Consider the following 18,792-nt stretch of genomic DNA (forward strand, 5'->3'; position numbering starts at 1 on the left):
TTCTTGTTGAATATTTTCCAGTGTTTTGTTTTGAGAGCAACTGGCTATAATTAAGCCAAACTACAACTGATTGGTTTCCATCCCATGGCAGGCCATGCAGGTGGGCTTAAACGGCATCTGACGCTGAAATGTTTCGACTCTGAAGACTCCAAAGACCGTATGAAATGTAACACAAGGACGTACATGTAAAAGAAAGGGTAATGCGTTGTAGATTTGTGAAAGCGTAAAGTAAGATGGAGTAAAAGTAAGAAAAGCAAGTGAAAGAATGTGCATGTAAGTGCTTGAGGATGGCAAAAGCTTACAGCACCTGGTATTCCCAGGCGGTCTCCCATCCAAGTACTAACCAGGCCCGACCCTGCTTAGCTTCCGAGATCAGACGAGATCGGGCGTGCTCAGGGTGGTATGGCCGTAAGCGAGAGCACTGCTTCCACTCAGCCTATTTATAAGCATGCGGCAAAAGACGGCTGCCTTTTCCACACTACAGGGGACACACATTTACTCGCCCTCCTTTCTTACTTCCAAAGCAACCCCACCAAGCTCATTCAAACCAATCACACATTTCATTGCTCTCTCCTGTCCTCCTTCTCTTTTCACAAAAAAAATAAAACAACAAAACTTGCTCTTTTGGCTGACACTTGAACATTCAGCAACAAAGGCTAACGCCGGCCGCCAGACTCGGCCTTGTCAACATAAAAGTCACATAAGCCACATGAGTCGAATGGGCTTGTGAAACGGGACAATTACAAAATCACAAATCTTTCTCAACTGTCTTGGCTCCTTTTATTTACACCCCTAAATTCCACATACTAAGGTACAACAGGAATACGGGATAAATGCAGAGGCTACTTCCTACCAATATGGAAGCCGGGCAAAAAAAAAAAAAGAAAAAAGCTCACGCTAGCACGCCGGGCGAAGCATCGCTCTGAGGTGAGTTGCGAGTCGCAGGGATGCCGGTGAAGCAGGCTCGGGCTGAGTGGGCCAGCCAGCCTTTTGACTTAGGGAAGTGGCGTCGCCATGTCAAGTTCAAAGAGCTCTGTGAAGCTTTAGGGGGACAAAAGAACAACTGTTGTAGATGCAGGCAGGTCTGGGAGGAGAATTTTAAAAAAAACTCAATACAACTGGAAATCAGCCCCCCGAAACGAGAACAGGGACCCATGAATGGCGGCCCATGACTTGAGGTTGCGTGTAACGGTGAAATAAACATCACGGCTGTGACGAAACGGTGCTGTTATTGCCCCACGGCTCACTCCCTTTCGTGATGTGTTGCTTTAATGTGACCTAAGTAAGTGATCTAAATTAGCAGGTGTTTTTTTGTTTGTTTGTTTGTTTTTAACAGCAAATATTGGGCTTGTCCCACCCATGAGCTGTAATTGTGATTGGTTGTAGTTCTGCTCTGCGTTGACATCCTGTAACAGACCTTCCCCCCCATGTTGTCAGTTTCCTCAAACGTACACTGACCCCTACTGGCAGGCTTGGGTTACTTTTATCCACAGCATTCCCTCCACAGAGTTCTTGTTGAATATTTTCCAGTGTTTTGTTTTGAGAGCAACTGGCTATAATTAAGCCAAACTACAACTGATTGGTTTCCATCCCATGGCAGGCCATGCAGGTGGGCTTAAACGGCATCTGACGCTGAAATGTTTCGACTCTGAAGACTCCAAAGACCGTATGAAATGTAACACAAGGACGTACATGTAAAAGAAAGGGTAATGCGTTGTAGATTTGTGAAAGCGTAAAGTAAGATGGAGTAAAAGTAAGAAAAGCAAGTGAAAGAATGTGCATGTAAGTGCTTGAGGATGGCAAAAGCTTACAGCACCTGGTATTCCCAGGCGGTCTCCCATCCAAGTACTAACCAGGCCCGACCCTGCTTAGCTTCCGAGATCAGACGAGATCGGGCGTGCTCAGGGTGGTATGGCCGTAAGCGAGAGCACTGCTTCCACTCAGCCTATTTATAAGCATGCGGCAAAAGACGGCTGCCTTTTCCACACTACAGGGGACACACATTTACTCGCCCTCCTTTCTTACTTCCAAAGCAACCCCACCAAGCTCATTCAAACCAATCACACATTTCATTGCTCTCTCCTGTCCTCCTTCTCTTTTCACAAAAAAAATAAAACAACAAAACTTGCTCTTTTGGCTGACACTTGAACATTCAGCAACAAAGGCTAACGCCGGCCGCCAGACTCGGCCTTGTCAACATAAAAGTCACATAAGCCACATGAGTCGAATGGGCTTGTGAAACGGGACAATTACAAAATCACAAATCTTTCTCAACTGTCTTGGCTCCTTTTATTTACACCCCTAAATTCCACATACTAAGGTACAACAGGAATACGGGATAAATGCAGAGGCTACTTCCTACCAATATGGAAGCCGGGCAAAAAAAAAAAAAGAAAAAAGCTCACGCTAGCACGCCGGGCGAAGCATCGCTCTGAGGTGAGTTGCGAGTCGCAGGGATGCCGGTGAAGCAGGCTCGGGCTGAGTGGGCCAGCCAGCCTTTTGACTTAGGGAAGTGGCGTCGCCATGTCAAGTTCAAAGAGCTCTGTGAAGCTTTAGGGGGACAAAAGAACAACTGTTGTAGATGCAGGCAGGTCTGGGAGGAGAATTTAAAAAAAACTCAATACAACTGGAAATCAGCCCCCCGAAACGAGAACGGGGACCCATGAATGGCGGCCCATGACTTGAGGTTGCGTGTAACGGTGAAATAAACATCACGGCTGTGACGAAACGGTGCTGTTATTGCCCCACGGCTCACTCCCTTTCGTGATGTGTTGCTTTAATGTGACCTAAGTAAGTGATCTAAATTAGCAGGTGTTTTTTTGTTTGTTTGTTTGTTTTTAACAGCAAATATTGGGCTTGTCCCACCCATGAGCTGTAATTGTGATTGGTTGTAGTTCTGCTCTGCGTTGACATCCTGTAACAGACTTTCCCCCCCATGTTGTCAGTTTCCTCAAACGTACACTGACCCCTACTGGCAGGCTTGGGTTACTTTTATCCACAGCATTCCCTCCACAGAGTTCTTGTTGAATATTTTCCAGTGTTTTGTTTTGAGAGCAACTGGCTATAATTAAGCCAAACTACAACTGATTGGTTTCCATCCCATGGCAGGCCATGCAGGTGGGCTTAAACGGCATCTGACGCTGAAATGTTTCGACTCTGAAGACTCCAAAGACCGTATGAAATGTAACACAAGGACGTACATGTAAAAGAAAGGGTAATGCGTTGTAGATTTGTGAAAGCGTAAAGTAAGATGGAGTAAAAGTAAGAAAAGCAAGTGAAAGAATGTGCATGTAAGTGCTTGAGGATGGCAAAAGCTTACAGCACCTGGTATTCCCAGGCGGTCTCCCATCCAAGTACTAACCAGGCCCAACCCTGCTTAGCTTCCGAGATCAGACGAGATCGGGCGTGCTCAGGGTGGTATGGCCGTAAGCGAGAGCACTGCTTCCACTCAGCCTATTTATAAGCATGCGGCAAAAGACGGCTGCCTTTTCCACACTACAGGGGACACACATTTACTCGCCCTCCTTTCTTACTTCCAAAGCAACCCCACCAAGCTCATTCAAACCAATCACACATTTCATTGCTCTCTCCTGTCCTCCTTCTCTTTTCACAAAAAAAATAAAACAACAAAACTTGCTCTTTTGGCTGACACTTGAACATTCAGCAACAAAGGCTAACGCCGGCCGCCAGACTCGGCCTTGTCAACATAAAAGTCACATAAGCCACATGAGTCGAATGGGCTTGTGAAACGGGACAATTACAAAATCACAAATCTTTCTCAACTGTCTTGGCTCCTTTTATTTACACCCCTAAATTCCACATACTAAGGTACAACAGGAATACGGGATAAATGCAGAGGCTACTTCCTACCAATATGGAAGCCGGGCAAAAAAAAAGAAAAGAAAAAAGCTCACGCTAGCACGCCGGGCGAAGCATCGCTCTGAGGTGAGTTGCGAGTCGCAGGGATGCCGGTGAAGCAGGCTCGGGCTGAGTGGGCCAGCCAGCCTTTTGACTTAGGGAAGTGGCGTCGCCATGTCAAGTTCAAAGAGCTCTGTGAAGCTTTAGGGGGACAAAAGAACAACTGTTGTAGATGCAGGCAGGTCTGGGAGGAGAATTTAAAAAAAACTCAATACAACTGGAAATCAGCCCCCCGAAACGAGAACGGGGACCCATGAATGGCGGCCCATGACTTGAGGTTGCGTGTAACGGTGAAATAAACATCACGGCTGTGACGAAACGGTGCTGTTATTGCCCCACGGCTCACTCCCTTTCGTGATGTGTTGCTTTAATGTGACCTAAGTAAGTGATCTAAATTAGCAGGTGTTTTTTTGTTTGTTTGTTTGTTTTTAACAGCAAATATTGGGCTTGTCCCACCCATGAGCTGTAATTGTGATTGGTTGTAGTTCTGCTCTGCGTTGACATCCTGTAACAGACTTTCCCCCCCATGTTGTCAGTTTCCTCAAACGTACACTGACCCCTACTGGCAGGCTTGGGTTACTTTTATCCACAGCATTCCCTCCACAGAGTTCTTGTTGAATATTTTCCAGTGTTTTGTTTTGAGAGCAACTGGCTATAATTAAGCCAAACTACAACTGATTGGTTTCCATCCCATGGCAGGCCATGCAGGTGGGCTTAAACGGCATCTGACGCTGAAATGTTTCGACTCTGAAGACTCCAAAGACCGTATGAAATGTAACACAAGGACGTACATGTAAAAGAAAGGGTAATGCGTTGTAGATTTGTGAAAGCGTAAAGTAAGATGGAGTAAAAGTAAGAAAAGCAAGTGAAAGAATGTGCATGTAAGTGCTTGAGGATGGCGAAAGCTTACAGCACCTGGTATTCCCAGGCGGTCTCCCATCCAAGTACTAACCAGGCCCGACCCTGCTTAGCTTCCGAGATCAGACGAGATCGGGCGTGCTCAGGGTGGTATGGCCGTAAGCGAGAGCACTGCTTCCACTCAGCCTATTTATAAGCATGCGGCAAAAGACGGCTGCCTTTTCCACACTACAGGGGACACACATTTACTCGCCCTCCTTTCTTACTTCCAAAGCAACCCCACCAAGCTCATTCAAACCAATCACACATTTCATTGCTCTCTCCTGTCCTCCTTCTCTTTTCACAAAAAAAATAAAACAACAAAACTTGCTCTTTTGGCTGACACTTGAACATTCAGCAACAAAGGCTAACGCCGGCCGCCAGACTCGGCCTTGTCAACATAAAAGTCACATAAGCCACATGAGTCGAATGGGCTTGTGAAACGGGACAATTACAAAATCACAAATCTTTCTCAACTGTCTTGGCTCCTTTTATTTACACCCCTAAATTCCACATACTAAGGTACAACAGGAATACGGGATAAATGCAGAGGCTACTTCCTACCAATATGGAAGCCGGGCAAAAAAAAAGAAAAGAAAAAAGCTCACGCTAGCACGCCGGGCGAAGCATCGCTCTGAGGTGAGTTGCGAGTCGCAGGGATGCCGGTGAAGCAGGCTCGGGCTGAGTGGGCCAGCCAGCCTTTTGACTTAGGGAAGTGGCGTCGCCATGTCAAGTTCAAAGAGCTCTGTGAAGCTTTAGGGGGACAAAAGAACAACTGTTGTAGATGCAGGCAGGTCTGGGAGGAGAATTTAAAAAAAACTCAATACAACTGGAAATCAGCCCCCCGAAACGAGAACGGGGACCCATGAATGGCGGCCCATGACTTGAGGTTGCGTGTAACGGTGAAATAAACATCACGGCTGTGACGAAACGGTGCTGTTATTGCCCCACGGCTCACTCCCTTTCGTGATGTGTTGCTTTAATGTGACCTAAGTAAGTGATCTAAATTAGCAGGTGTTTTTTTGTTTGTTTGTTTGTTTTTAACAGCAAATATTGGGCTTGTCCCACCCATGAGCTGTAATTGTGATTGGTTGTAGTTCTGCTCTGCGTTGACATCCTGTAACAGACTTTCCCCCCCATGTTGTCAGTTTCCTCAAACGTACACTGACCCCTACTGGCAGGCTTGGGTTACTTTTATCCACAGCATTCCCTCCACAGAGTTCTTGTTGAATATTTTCCAGTGTTTTGTTTTGAGAGCAACTGGCTATAATTAAGCCAAACTACAACTGATTGGTTTCCATCCCATGGCAGGCCATGCAGGTGGGCTTAAACGGCATCTGACGCTGAAATGTTTCGACTCTGAAGACTCCAAAGACCGTATGAAATGTAACACAAGGACGTACATGTAAAAGAAAGGGTAATGCGTTGTAGATTTGTGAAAGCGTAAAGTAAGATGGAGTAAAAGTAAGAAAAGCAAGTGAAAGAATGTGCATGTAAGTGCTTGAGGATGGCGAAAGCTTACAGCACCTGGTATTCCCAGGCGGTCTCCCATCCAAGTACTAACCAGGCCCGACCCTGCTTAGCTTCCGAGATCAGACGAGATCGGGCGTGCTCAGGGTGGTATGGCCGTAAGCGAGAGCACTGCTTCCACTCAGCCTATTTATAAGCATGCGGCAAAAGACGGCTGCCTTTTCCACACTACAGGGGACACACATTTACTCGCCCTCCTTTCTTACTTCCAAAGCAACCCCACCAAGCTCATTCAAACCAATCACACATTTCATTGCTCTCTCCTGTCCTCCTTCTCTTTTCACAAAAAAAATAAAACAACAAAACTTGCTCTTTTGGCTGACACTTGAACATTCAGCAACAAAGGCTAACGCCGGCCGCCAGACTCGGCCTTGTCAACATAAAAGTCACATAAGCCACATGAGTCGAATGGGCTTGTGAAACGGGACAATTACAAAATCACAAATCTTTCTCAACTGTCTTGGCTCCTTTTATTTACACCCCTAAATTCCACATACTAAGGTACAACAGGAATACGGGATAAATGCAGAGGCTACTTCCTACCAATATGGAAGCCGGGCAAAAAAAAAGAAAAGAAAAAAGCTCACGCTAGCACGCCGGGCGAAGCATCGCTCTGAGGTGAGTTGCGAGTCGCAGGGATGCCGGTGAAGCAGGCTCGGGCTGAGTGGGCCAGCCAGCCTTTTGACTTAGGGAAGTGGCGTCGCCATGTCAAGTTCAAAGAGCTCTGTGAAGCTTTAGGGGGACAAAAGAACAACTGTTGTAGATGCAGGCAGGTCTGGGAGGAGAATTTAAAAAAAACTCAATACAACTGGAAATCAGCCCCCCGAAACGAGAACGGGGACCCATGAATGGCGGCCCATGACTTGAGGTTGCGTGTAACGGTGAAATAAACATCACGGCTGTGACGAAACGGTGCTGTTATTGCCCCACGGCTCACTCCCTTTCGTGATGTGTTGCTTTAATGTGACCTAAGTAAGTGATCTAAATTAGCAGGTGTTTTTTTGTTTGTTTGTTTGTTTTTAACAGCAAATATTGGGCTTGTCCCACCCATGAGCTGTAATTGTGATTGGTTGTAGTTCTGCTCTGCGTTGACATCCTGTAACAGACTTTCCCCCCCATGTTGTCAGTTTCCTCAAACGTACACTGACCCCTACTGGCAGGCTTGGGTTACTTTTATCCACAGCATTCCCTCCACAGAGTTCTTGTTGAATATTTTCCAGTGTTTTGTTTTGAGAGCAACTGGCTATAATTAAGCCAAACTACAACTGATTGGTTTCCATCCCATGGCAGGCCATGCAGGTGGGCTTAAACGGCATCTGACGCTGAAATGTTTCGACTCTGAAGACTCCAAAGACCGTATGAAATGTAACACAAGGACGTACATGTAAAAGAAAGGGTAATGCGTTGTAGATTTGTGAAAGCGTAAAGTAAGATGGAGTAAAAGTAAGAAAAGCAAGTGAAAGAATGTGCATGTAAGTGCTTGAGGATGGCGAAAGCTTACAGCACCTGGTATTCCCAGGCGGTCTCCCATCCAAGTACTAACCAGGCCCGACCCTGCTTAGCTTCCGAGATCAGACGAGATCGGGCGTGCTCAGGGTGGTATGGCCGTAAGCGAGAGCACTGCTTCCACTCAGCCTATTTATAAGCATGCGGCAAAAGACGGCTGCCTTTTCCACACTACAGGGGACACACATTTACTCGCCCTCCTTTCTTACTTCCAAAGCAACCCCACCAAGCTCATTCAAACCAATCACACATTTCATTGCTCTCTCCTGTCCTCCTTCTCTTTTCACAAAAAAAATAAAACAACAAAACTTGCTCTTTTGGCTGACACTTGAACATTCAGCAACAAAGGCTAACGCCGGCCGCCAGACTCGGCCTTGTCAACATAAAAGTCACATAAGCCACATGAGTCGAATGGGCTTGTGAAACGGGACAATTACAAAATCACAAATCTTTCTCAACTGTCTTGGCTCCTTTTATTTACACCCCTAAATTCCACATACTAAGGTACAACAGGAATACGGGATAAATGCAGAGGCTACTTCCTACCAATATGGAAGCCGGGCAAAAAAAAAGAAAAGAAAAAAGCTCACGCTAGCACGCCGGGCGAAGCATCGCTCTGAGGTGAGTTGCGAGTCGCAGGGATGCCGGTGAAGCAGGCTCGGGCTGAGTGGGCCAGCCAGCCTTTTGACTTAGGGAAGTGGCGTCGCCATGTCAAGTTCAAAGAGCTCTGTGAAGCTTTAGGGGGACAAAAGAACAACTGTTGTAGATGCAGGCAGGTCTGGGAGGAGAATTTAAAAAAAACTCAATACAACTGGAAATCAGCCCCCCGAAACGAGAACGGGGACCCATGAATGGCGGCCCATGACTTGAGGTTGCGTGTAACGGTGAAATAAACATCACGGCTGTGACGAAACGGTGCTGTTATTGCCCCACGGCTCACTCCCTTTCGTGATGTGTTGCTTTAATGTGACCTAAGTAAGTGATCTAAATTAGCAGGTGTTTTTTTGTTTGTTTGTTTGTTTTTAACAGCAAATATTGGGCTTGTCCCACCCATGAGCTGTAATTGTGATTGGTTGTAGTTCTGCTCTGCGTTGACATCCTGTAACAGACTTTCCCCCCCATGTTGTCAGTTTCCTCAAACGTACACTGACCCCTACTGGCAGGCTTGGGTTACTTTTATCCACAGCATTCCCTCCACAGAGTTCTTGTTGAATATTTTCCAGTGTTTTGTTTTGAGAGCAACTGGCTATAATTAAGCCAAACTACAACTGATTGGTTTCCATCCCATGGCAGGCCATGCAGGTGGGCTTAAACGGCATCTGACGCTGAAATGTTTCGACTCTGAAGACTCCAAAGACCGTATGAAATGTAACACAAGGACGTACATGTAAAAGAAAGGGTAATGCGTTGTAGATTTGTGAAAGCGTAAAGTAAGATGGAGTAAAAGTAAGAAAAGCAAGTGAAAGAATGTGCATGTAAGTGCTTGAGGATGGCAAAAGCTTACAGCACCTGGTATTCCCAGGCGGTCTCCCATCCAAGTACTAACCAGGCCCGACCCTGCTTAGCTTCCGAGATCAGACGAGATCGGGCGTGCTCAGGGTGGTATGGCCGTAAGCGAGAGCACTGCTTCCACTCAGCCTATTTATAAGCATGCGGCAAAAGACGGCTGCCTTTTCCACACTACAGGGGACACACATTTACTCGCCCTCCTTTCTTACTTCCAAAGCAACCCCACCAAGCTCATTCAAACCAATCACACATTTCATTGCTCTCTCCTGTCCTCCTTCTCTTTTCACAAAAAAAATAAAACAACAAAACTTGCTCTTTTGGCTGACACTTGAACATTCAGCAACAAAGGCTAACGCCGGCCGCCAGACTCGGCCTTGTCAACATAAAAGTCACATAAGCCACATGAGTCGAATGGGCTTGTGAAACGGGACAATTACAAAATCACAAATCTTTCTCAACTGTCTTGGCTCCTTTTATTTACACCCCTAAATTCCACATACTAAGGTACAACAGGAATACGGGATAAATGCAGAGGCTACTTCCTACCAATATGGAAGCCGGGCAAAAAAAAAAAAAGAAAAAAGCTCACGCTAGCACGCCGGGCGAAGCATCGCTCTGAGGTGAGTTGCGAGTCGCAGGGATGCCGGTGAAGCAGGCTCGGGCTGAGTGGGCCAGCCAGCCTTTTGACTTAGGGAAGTGGCGTCGCCATGTCAAGTTCAAAGAGCTCTGTGAAGCTTTAGGGGGACAAAAGAACAACTGTTGTAGATGCAGGCAGGTCTGGGAGGAGAATTTAAAAAAAACTCAATACAACTGGAAATCAGCCCCCCGAAACGAGAACGGGGACCCATGAATGGCGGCCCATGACTTGAGGTTGCGTGTAACGGTGAAATAAACATCACGGCTGTGACGAAACGGTGCTGTTATTGCCCCACGGCTCACTCCCTTTCGTGATGTGTTGCTTTAATGTGACCTAAGTAAGTGATCTAAATTAGCAGGTGTTTTTTTGTTTGTTTGTTTGTTTTTAACAGCAAATATTGGGCTTGTCCCACCCATGAGCTGTAATTGTGATTGGTTGTAGTTCTGCTCTGCGTTGACATCCTGTAACAGACTTTCCCCCCCATGTTGTCAGTTTCCTCAAACGTACACTGACCCCTACTGGCAGGCTTGGGTTACTTTTATCCACAGCATTCCCTCCACAGAGTTCTTGTTGAATATTTTCCAGTGTTTTGTTTTGAGAGCAACTGGCTATAATTAAGCCAAACTACAACTGATTGGTTTCCATCCCATGGCAGGCCATGCAGGTGGGCTTAAACGGCATCTGACGCTGAAATGTTTCGACTCTGAAGACTCCAAAGACCGTATGAAATGTAACACAAGGACGTACATGTAAAAGAAAGGGTAATGCGTTGTAGATTTGTGAAAGCGTAAAGTAAGATGGAGTAAAAGTAAGAAAAGCAAGTGAAAGAATGTGCATGTAAGTGCTTGAGGATGGCAAAAGCTTACAGCACCTGGTATTCCCAGGCGGTCTCCCATCCAAGTACTAACCAGGCCCGACCCTGCTTAGCTTCCGAGATCAGACGAGATCGGGCGTGCTCAGGGTGGTATGGCCGTAAGCGAGAGCACTGCTTCCACTCAGCCTATTTATAAGCATGCGGCAAAAGACGGCTGCCTTTTCCACACTACAGGGGACACACATTTACTCGCCCTCCTTTCTTACTTCCAAAGCAACCCCACCAAGCTCATTCAAACCAATCACACATTTCATTGCTCTCTCCTGTCCTCCTTCTCTTTTCACAAAAAAAATAAAACAACAAAACTTGCTCTTTTGGCTGACACTTGAACATTCAGCAACAAAGGCTAACGCCGGCCGCCAGACTCGGCCTTGTCAACATAAAAGTCACATAAGCCACATGAGTCGAATGGGCTTGTGAAACGGGACAATTACAAAATCACAAATCTTTCTCAACTGTCTTGGCTCCTTTTATTTACACCCCTAAATTCCACATACTAAGGTACAACAGGAATACGGGATAAATGCAGAGGCTACTTCCTACCAATATGGAAGCCGGGCAAAAAAAAAAAAAGAAAAAAGCTCACGCTAGCACGCCGGGCGAAGCATCGCTCTGAGGTGAGTTGCGAGTCGCAGGGATGCCGGTGAAGCAGGCTCGGGCTGAGTGGGCCAGCCAGCCTTTTGACTTAGGGAAGTGGCGTCGCCATGTCAAGTTCAAAGAGCTCTGTGAAGCTTTAGGGGGACAAAAGAACAACTGTTGTAGATGCAGGCAGGTCTGGGAGGAGAATTTAAAAAAAACTCAATACAACTGGAAATCAGCCCCCCGAAACGAGAACGGGGACCCATGAATGGCGGCCCATGACTTGAGGTTGCGTGTAACGGTGAAATAAACATCACGGCTGTGACGAAACGGTGCTGTTATTGCCCCACGGCTCACTCCCTTTCGTGATGTGTTGCTTTAATGTGACCTAAGTAAGTGATCTAAATTAGCAGGTGTTTTTTTGTTTGTTTGTTTGTTTTTAACAGCAAATATTGGGCTTGTCCCACCCATGAGCTGTAATTGTGATTGGTTGTAGTTCTGCTCTGCGTTGACATCCTGTAACAGACTTTCCCCCCCATGTTGTCAGTTTCCTCAAACGTACACTGACCCCTACTGGCAGGCTTGGGTTACTTTTATCCACAGCATTCCCTCCACAGAGTTCTTGTTGAATATTTTCCAGTGTTTTGTTTTGAGAGCAACTGGCTATAATTAAGCCAAACTACAACTGATTGGTTTCCATCCCATGGCAGGCCATGCAGGTGGGCTTAAACGGCATCTGACGCTGAAATGTTTCGACTCTGAAGACTCCAAAGACCGTATGAAATGTAACACAAGGACGTACATGTAAAAGAAAGGGTAATGCGTTGTAGATTTGTGAAAGCGTAAAGTAAGATGGAGTAAAAGTAAGAAAAGCAAGTGAAAGAATGTGCATGTAAGTGCTTGAGGATGGCAAAAGCTTACAGCACCTGGTATTCCCAGGCGGTCTCCCATCCAAGTACTAACCAGGCCCGACCCTGCTTAGCTTCCGAGATCAGACGAGATCGGGCGTGCTCAGGGTGGTATGGCCGTAAGCGAGAGCACTGCTTCCACTCAGCCTATTTATAAGCACGCGGCAAAAGACGGCTGCCTTTTCCACACTACAGGGGACACACATTTACTCGCCCTCCTTTCTTACTTCCAAAGCAACCCCACCAAGCTCATTCAAACCAATCACACATTTCATTGCTCTCTCCTGTCCTCCTTCTCTTTTCACAAAAAAAATAAAACAACAAAACTTGCTCTTTTGGCTGACACTTGAACATTCAGCAACAAAGGCTAACGCCGGCCGCCAGACTCGGCCTTGTCAACATAAAAGTCACATAAGCCACATGAGTCGAATGGGCTTGTGAAACGGGACAATTACAAAATCACAAATCTTTCTCAACTGTCTTGGCTCCTTTTATTTACACCCCTAAATTCCACATACTAAGGTACAACAGGAATACGGGATAAATGCAGAGGCTACTTCCTACCAATATGGAAGCCGGGCAAAAAAAAAGAAAAGAAAAAAGCTCACGCTAGCACGCCGGGCGAAGCATCGCTCTGAGGTGAGTTGCGAGTCGCAGGGATGCCGGTGAAGCAGGCTCGGGCTGAGTGGGCCAGCCAGCCTTTTGACTTAGGGAAGTGGCGTCGCCATGTCAAGTTCAAAGAGCTCTGTGAAGCTTTAGGGGGACAAAAGAACAACTGTTGTAGATGCAGGCAGGTCTGGGAGGAGAATTTAAAAAAAACTCAATACAACTGGAAATCAGCCCCCCGAAACGAGAACGGGGACCCATGAATGGCGGCCCATGACTTGAGGTTGCGTGTAACGGTGAAATAAACATCACGGCTGTGACGAAACGGTGCTGTTATTGCCCCACGGCTCACTCCCTTTCGTGATGTGTTGCTTTAATGTGACCTAAGTAAGTGATCTAAATTAGCAGGTGTTTTTTTGTTTGTTTGTTTGTTTTTAACAGCAAATATTGGGCTTGTCCCACCCATGAGCTGTAATTGTGATTGGTTGTAGTTCTGCTCTGCGTTGACATCCTGTAACAGACTTTCCCCCCCATGTTGTCAGTTTCCTCAAACGTACACTGACCCCTACTGGCAGGCTTGGGTTACTTTTATCCACAGCATTCCCTCCACAGAGTTCTTGTTGAATATTTTCCAGTGTTTTGTTTTGAGAGCAACTGGCTATAATTAAGCCAAACTACAACTGATTGGTTTCCATCCCATGGCAGGCCATGCAGGTGGGCTTAAACGGCATCTGACGCTGAAATGTTTCGACTCTGAAGACTCCAAAGACCGTATGAAATGTAACACAAGGACGTACATGTAAAAGAAAGGGTAATGCGTTGTAGATTTGTGAAAGCGTAAAGTAAGATGGAGTAAAAGTAAGAAAAGCAAGTGAAAGAATGTGCATGTAAGTGCTTGAGGATGGCAAAAGCTTACAGCACCTGGTATTCCCAGGCGGTCTCCCATCCAAGTACTAACCAGGCCCGACCCTGCTTAGCTTCCGAGATCAGACGAGATCGGGCGTGCTCAGGGTGGTATGGCCGTAAGCGAGAGCACTGCTTCCACTCAGCCTATTTATAAGCACGCGGCAAAAGACGGCTGCCTTTTCCACACTACAGGGGACACACATTTACTCGCCCTCCTTTCTTACTTCCAAAGCAACCCCACCAAGCTCATTCAAACCAATCACACATTTCATTGCTCTCTCCTGTCCTCCTTCTCTTTTCACAAAAAAAATAAAACAACAAAACTTGCTCTTTTGGCTGACACTTGAACATTCAGCAACAAAGGCTAACGCCGGCCGCCAGACTCGGCCTTGTCAACATAAAAGTCACATAAGCCACATGAGTCGAATGGGCTTGTGAAACGGGACAATTACAAAATCACAAATCTTTCTCAACTGTCTTGGCTCCTTTTATTTACACCCCTAAATTCCACATACTAAGGTACAACAGGAATACGGGATAAATGCAGAGGCTACTTCCTACCAATATGGAAGCCGGGCAAAAAAAAAGAAAAGAAAAAAGCTCACGCTAGCACGCCGGGCGAAGCATCGCTCTGAGGTGAGTTGCGAGTCGCAGGGATGCCGGTGAAGCAGGCTCGGGCTGAGTGGGCCAGCCAGCCTTTTGACTTAGGGAAGTGGCGTCGCCATGTCAAGTTCAAAGAGCTCTGTGAAGCTTTAGGGGGACAAAAGAACAACTGTTGTAGATGCAGGCAGGTCTGGGAGGAGAATTTAAAAAAAACTCAATACAACTGGAAATCAGCCCCCCGAAACGAGAACGGGGACCCATGAATGGCGGCCCATGACTTGAGGTTGCGTGTAACGGTGAAATAAACATCACGGCTGTGACGAAACGGTGCTGTTATTGCCCCACGGCTCACTCCCTTTCGTGATGTGTTGCTTTAATGTGACCTAAGTAAGTGATCTAAATTAGCAGGTGTTTTTTTGTTTGTTTGTTTGTTTTTAACAGCAAATATTGGGCTTGTCCCACCCATGAGCTGTAATTGTGATTGGTTGTAGTTCTGCTCTGCGTTGACATCCTGTAACAGACTTTCCCCCCCATGTTGTCAGTTTCCTCAAACGTACACTGACCCCTACTGGCAGGCTTGGGTTACTTTTATCCACAGCATTCCCTCCACAGAGTTCTTGTTGAATATTTTCCAGTGTTTTGTTTTGAGAGCAACTGGCTATAATTAAGCCAAACTACAACTGATTGGTTTCCATCCCATGGCAGGCCATGCAGGTGGGCTTAAACGGCATCTGACGCTGAAATGTTTCGACTCTGAAGACTCCAAAGACCGTATGAAATGTAACACAAGGACGTACATGTAAAAGAAAGGGTAATGCGTTGTAGATTTGTGAAAGCGTAAAGTAAGATGGAGTAAAAGTAAGAAAAGCAAGTGAAAGAATGTGCATGTAAGTGCTTGAGGATGGCAAAAGCTTACAGCACCTGGTATTCCCAGGCGGTCTCCCATCCAAGTACTAACCAGGCCCGACCCTGCTTAGCTTCCGAGATCAGACGAGATCGGGCGTGCTCAGGGTGGTATGGCCGTAAGCGAGAGCACTGCTTCCACTCAGCCTATTTATAAGCATGCGGCAAAAGACGGCTGCCTTTTCCACACTACAGGGGACACACATTTACTCGCCCTCCTTTCTTACTTCCAAAGCAACCCCACCAAGCTCATTCAAACCAATCACACATTTCATTGCTCTCTCCTGTCCTCCTTCTCTTTTCACAAAAAAAATAAAACAACAAAACTTGCTCTTTTGGCTGACACTTGAACATTCAGCAACAAAGGCTAACGCCGGCCGCCAGACTCGGCCTTGTCAACATAAAAGTCACATAAGCCACATGAGTCGAATGGGCTTGTGAAACGGGACAATTACAAAATCACAAATCTTTCTCAACTGTCTTGGCTCCTTTTATTTACACCCCTAAATTCCACATACTAAGGTACAACAGGAATACGGGATAAATGCAGAGGCTACTTCCTACCAATATGGAAGCCGGGCAAAAAAAAAAAAAGAAAAAAGCTCACGCTAGCACGCCGGGCGAAGCATCGCTCTGAGGTGAGTTGCGAGTCGCAGGGATGCCGGTGAAGCAGGCTCGGGCTGAGTGGGCCAGCCAGCCTTTTGACTTAGGGAAGTGGCGTCGCCATGTCAAGTTCAAAGAGCTCTGTGAAGCTTTAGGGGGACAAAAGAACAACTGTTGTAGATGCAGGCAGGTCTGGGAGGAGAATTTAAAAAAAACTCAATACAACTGGAAATCAGCCCCCCGAAACGAGAACGGGGACCCATGAATGGCGGCCCATGACTTGAGGTTGCGTGTAACGGTGAAATAAACATCACGGCTGTGACGAAACGGTGCTGTTATTGCCCCACGGCTCACTCCCTTTCGTGATGTGTTGCTTTAATGTGACCTAAGTAAGTGATCTAAATTAGCAGGTGTTTTTTTGTTTGTTTGTTTGTTTTTAACAGCAAATATTGGGCTTGTCCCACCCATGAGCTGTAATTGTGATTGGTTGTAGTTCTGCTCTGCGTTGACATCCTGTAACAGACTTTCCCCCCCATGTTGTCAGTTTCCTCAAACGTACACTGACCCCTACTGGCAGGCTTGGGTTACTTTTATCCACAGCATTCCCTCCACAGAGTTCTTGTTGAATATTTTCCAGTGTTTTGTTTTGAGAGCAACTGGCTATAATTAAGCCAAACTACAACTGATTGGTTTCCATCCCATGGCAGGCCATGCAGGTGGGCTTAAACGGCATCTGACGCTGAAATGTTTCGACTCTGAAGACTCCAAAGACCGTATGAAATGTAACACAAGGACGTACATGTAAAAGAAAGGGTAATGCGTTGTAGATTTGTGAAAGCGTAAAGTAAGATGGAGTAAAAGTAAGAAAAGCAAGTGAAAGAATGTGCATGTAAGTGCTTGAGGATGGCAAAAGCTTACAGCACCTGGTATTCCCAGGCGGTCTCCCATCCAAGTACTAACCAGGCCCGACCCTGCTTAGCTTCCGAGATCAGACGAGATCGGGCGTGCTCAGGGTGGTATGGCCGTAAGCGAGAGCACTGCTTCCACTCAGCCTATTTATAAGCACGCGGCAAAAGACGGCTGCCTTTTCCACACTACAGGGGACACACATTTACTCGCCCTCCTTTCTTACTTCCAAAGCAACCCCACCAAGCTCATTCAAACCAATCACACATTTCATTGCTCTCTCCTGTCCTCCTTCTCTTTTCACAAAAAAAATAAAACAACAAAACTTGCTCTTTTGGCTGACACTTGAACATTCAGCAACAAAGGCTAACGCCGGCCGCCAGACTCGGCCTTGTCAACATAAAAGTCACATAAGCCACATGAGTCGAATGGGCTTGTGAAACGGGACAATTACAAAATCACAAATCTTTCTCAACTGTCTTGGCTCCTTTTATTTACACCCCTAAATTCCACATACTAAGGTACAACAGGAATACGGGATAAATGCAGAGGCTACTTCCTACCAATATGGAAGCCGGGCAAAAAAAAAAAAAGAAAAAAGCTCACGCTAGCACGCCGGGCGAAGCATCGCTCTGAGGTGAGTTGCGAGTCGCAGGGATGCCGGTGAAGCAGGCTCGGGCTGAGTGGGCCAGCCAGCCTTTTGACTTAGGGAAGTGGCGTCGCCATGTCAAGTTCAAAGAGCTCTGTGAAGCTTTAGGGGGACAAAAGAACAACTGTTGTAGATGCAGGCAGGTCTGGGAGGAGAATTTTAAAAAAACTCAATACAACTGGAAATCAGCCCCCCGAAACGAGAACGGGGACCCATGAATGGCGGCCCATGACTTGAGGTTGCGTGTAACGGTGAAATAAACATCACGGCTGTGACGAAACGGTGCTGTTATTGCCCCACGGCTCACTCCCTTTCGTGATGTGTTGCTTTAATGTGACCTAAGTAAGTGATCTAAATTAGCAGGTGTTTTTTTGTTTGTTTGTTTGTTTTTAACAGCAAATATTGGGCTTGTCCCACCCATGAGCTGTAATTGTGATTGGTTGTAGTTCTGCTCTGCGTTGACATCCTGTAACAGACTTTCCCCCCCATGTTGTCAGTTTCCTCAAACGTACACTGACCCCTACTGGCAGGCTTGGGTTACTTTTATCCACAGCATTCCCTCCACAGAGTTCTTGTTGAATATTTTCCAGTGTTTTGTTTTGAGAGCAACTGGCTATAATTAAGCCAAACTACAACTGATTGGTTTCCATCCCATGGCAGGCCATGCAGGTGGGCTTAAACGGCATCTGACGCTGAAATGTTTCGACTCTGAAGACTCCAAAGACCGTATGAAATGTAACACAAGGACGTACATGTAAAAGAAAGGGTAATGCGTTGTAGATTTGTGAAAGCGTAAAGTAAGATGGAGTAAAAGTAAGAAAAGCAAGTGAAAGAATGTGCATGTAAGTGCTTGAGGATGGCAAAAGCTTACAGCACCTGGTATTCCCAGGCGGTCTCCCATCCAAGTACTAACCAGGCCCGACCCTGCTTAGCTTCCGAGATCAGACGAGATCGGGCGTGCTCAGGGTGGTATGGCCGTAAGCGAGAGCGCTGCTTCCACTCAGCCTATTTATAAGCATGCGGCAAAAGACGGCTGCCTTTTCCACACTACAGGGGACACACATTTACTCGCCCTCCTTTCTTACTTCCAAAGCAACCCCACCAAGCTCATTCAAACCAATCACACATTTCATTGCTCTCTCCTGTCCTCCTTCTCTTTTCACAAAAAAAATAAAACAACAAAACTTGCTCTTTTGGCTGACACTTGAACATTCAGCAACAAAGGCTAACGCCGGCCGCCAGACTCGGCCTTGTCAAC

General features: G+C 46.4%; 13 non-coding genes across 13 annotated transcripts; all 13 read right to left on the reverse strand.

The window, feature by feature from the left end:
* Positions 1–295: 295 nt before the first annotated feature.
* LOC140576277 (5S ribosomal RNA) lies at positions 296–414 on the reverse strand. Its single transcript, XR_011981498.1, has one exon. It is a non-coding gene; the product is annotated as a 5S ribosomal RNA (ribosomal RNA).
* A 1,390-nt stretch (positions 415–1,804) lies between these two features.
* On the reverse strand, positions 1,805–1,923 carry LOC140576278 (5S ribosomal RNA). The gene has a single exon (XR_011981499.1). It is a non-coding gene; the product is annotated as a 5S ribosomal RNA (ribosomal RNA).
* Positions 1,924–3,312: 1,389 nt separating this feature from the next.
* LOC140576090 (5S ribosomal RNA) lies at positions 3,313–3,431 on the reverse strand. Its single transcript, XR_011981323.1, has one exon. It is a non-coding gene; the product is annotated as a 5S ribosomal RNA (ribosomal RNA).
* Positions 3,432–4,821: 1,390 nt separating this feature from the next.
* Positions 4,822–4,940, reverse strand: LOC140576279 (5S ribosomal RNA). The gene has a single exon (XR_011981500.1). It is a non-coding gene; the product is annotated as a 5S ribosomal RNA (ribosomal RNA).
* A 1,390-nt stretch (positions 4,941–6,330) lies between these two features.
* Positions 6,331–6,449, reverse strand: LOC140576281 (5S ribosomal RNA). Its single transcript, XR_011981502.1, has one exon. It is a non-coding gene; the product is annotated as a 5S ribosomal RNA (ribosomal RNA).
* A 1,390-nt stretch (positions 6,450–7,839) lies between these two features.
* On the reverse strand, positions 7,840–7,958 carry LOC140576282 (5S ribosomal RNA). Its single transcript, XR_011981503.1, has one exon. It is a non-coding gene; the product is annotated as a 5S ribosomal RNA (ribosomal RNA).
* A 1,390-nt stretch (positions 7,959–9,348) lies between these two features.
* LOC140576283 (5S ribosomal RNA) lies at positions 9,349–9,467 on the reverse strand. Its single transcript, XR_011981504.1, has one exon. It is a non-coding gene; the product is annotated as a 5S ribosomal RNA (ribosomal RNA).
* Positions 9,468–10,856: 1,389 nt separating this feature from the next.
* Positions 10,857–10,975, reverse strand: LOC140576284 (5S ribosomal RNA). Its single transcript, XR_011981505.1, has one exon. It is a non-coding gene; the product is annotated as a 5S ribosomal RNA (ribosomal RNA).
* A 1,389-nt stretch (positions 10,976–12,364) lies between these two features.
* On the reverse strand, positions 12,365–12,483 carry LOC140576285 (5S ribosomal RNA). Its single transcript, XR_011981506.1, has one exon. It is a non-coding gene; the product is annotated as a 5S ribosomal RNA (ribosomal RNA).
* Positions 12,484–13,873: 1,390 nt separating this feature from the next.
* On the reverse strand, positions 13,874–13,992 carry LOC140576286 (5S ribosomal RNA). The gene has a single exon (XR_011981507.1). It is a non-coding gene; the product is annotated as a 5S ribosomal RNA (ribosomal RNA).
* Positions 13,993–15,382: 1,390 nt separating this feature from the next.
* LOC140576287 (5S ribosomal RNA) lies at positions 15,383–15,501 on the reverse strand. The gene has a single exon (XR_011981508.1). It is a non-coding gene; the product is annotated as a 5S ribosomal RNA (ribosomal RNA).
* A 1,389-nt stretch (positions 15,502–16,890) lies between these two features.
* LOC140576288 (5S ribosomal RNA) lies at positions 16,891–17,009 on the reverse strand. Its single transcript, XR_011981509.1, has one exon. It is a non-coding gene; the product is annotated as a 5S ribosomal RNA (ribosomal RNA).
* Positions 17,010–18,398: 1,389 nt separating this feature from the next.
* Positions 18,399–18,517, reverse strand: LOC140576289 (5S ribosomal RNA). The gene has a single exon (XR_011981510.1). It is a non-coding gene; the product is annotated as a 5S ribosomal RNA (ribosomal RNA).
* Between the last annotated feature and the right edge of the window lie 275 nt (positions 18,518–18,792).

The sequence above is a fragment of the Salminus brasiliensis genome, chromosome 13 (assembly GCF_030463535.1).
Source record: "Salminus brasiliensis chromosome 13, fSalBra1.hap2, whole genome shotgun sequence".
Lineage (NCBI taxonomy): Eukaryota > Metazoa > Chordata > Actinopteri > Characiformes > Bryconidae > Salminus > Salminus brasiliensis.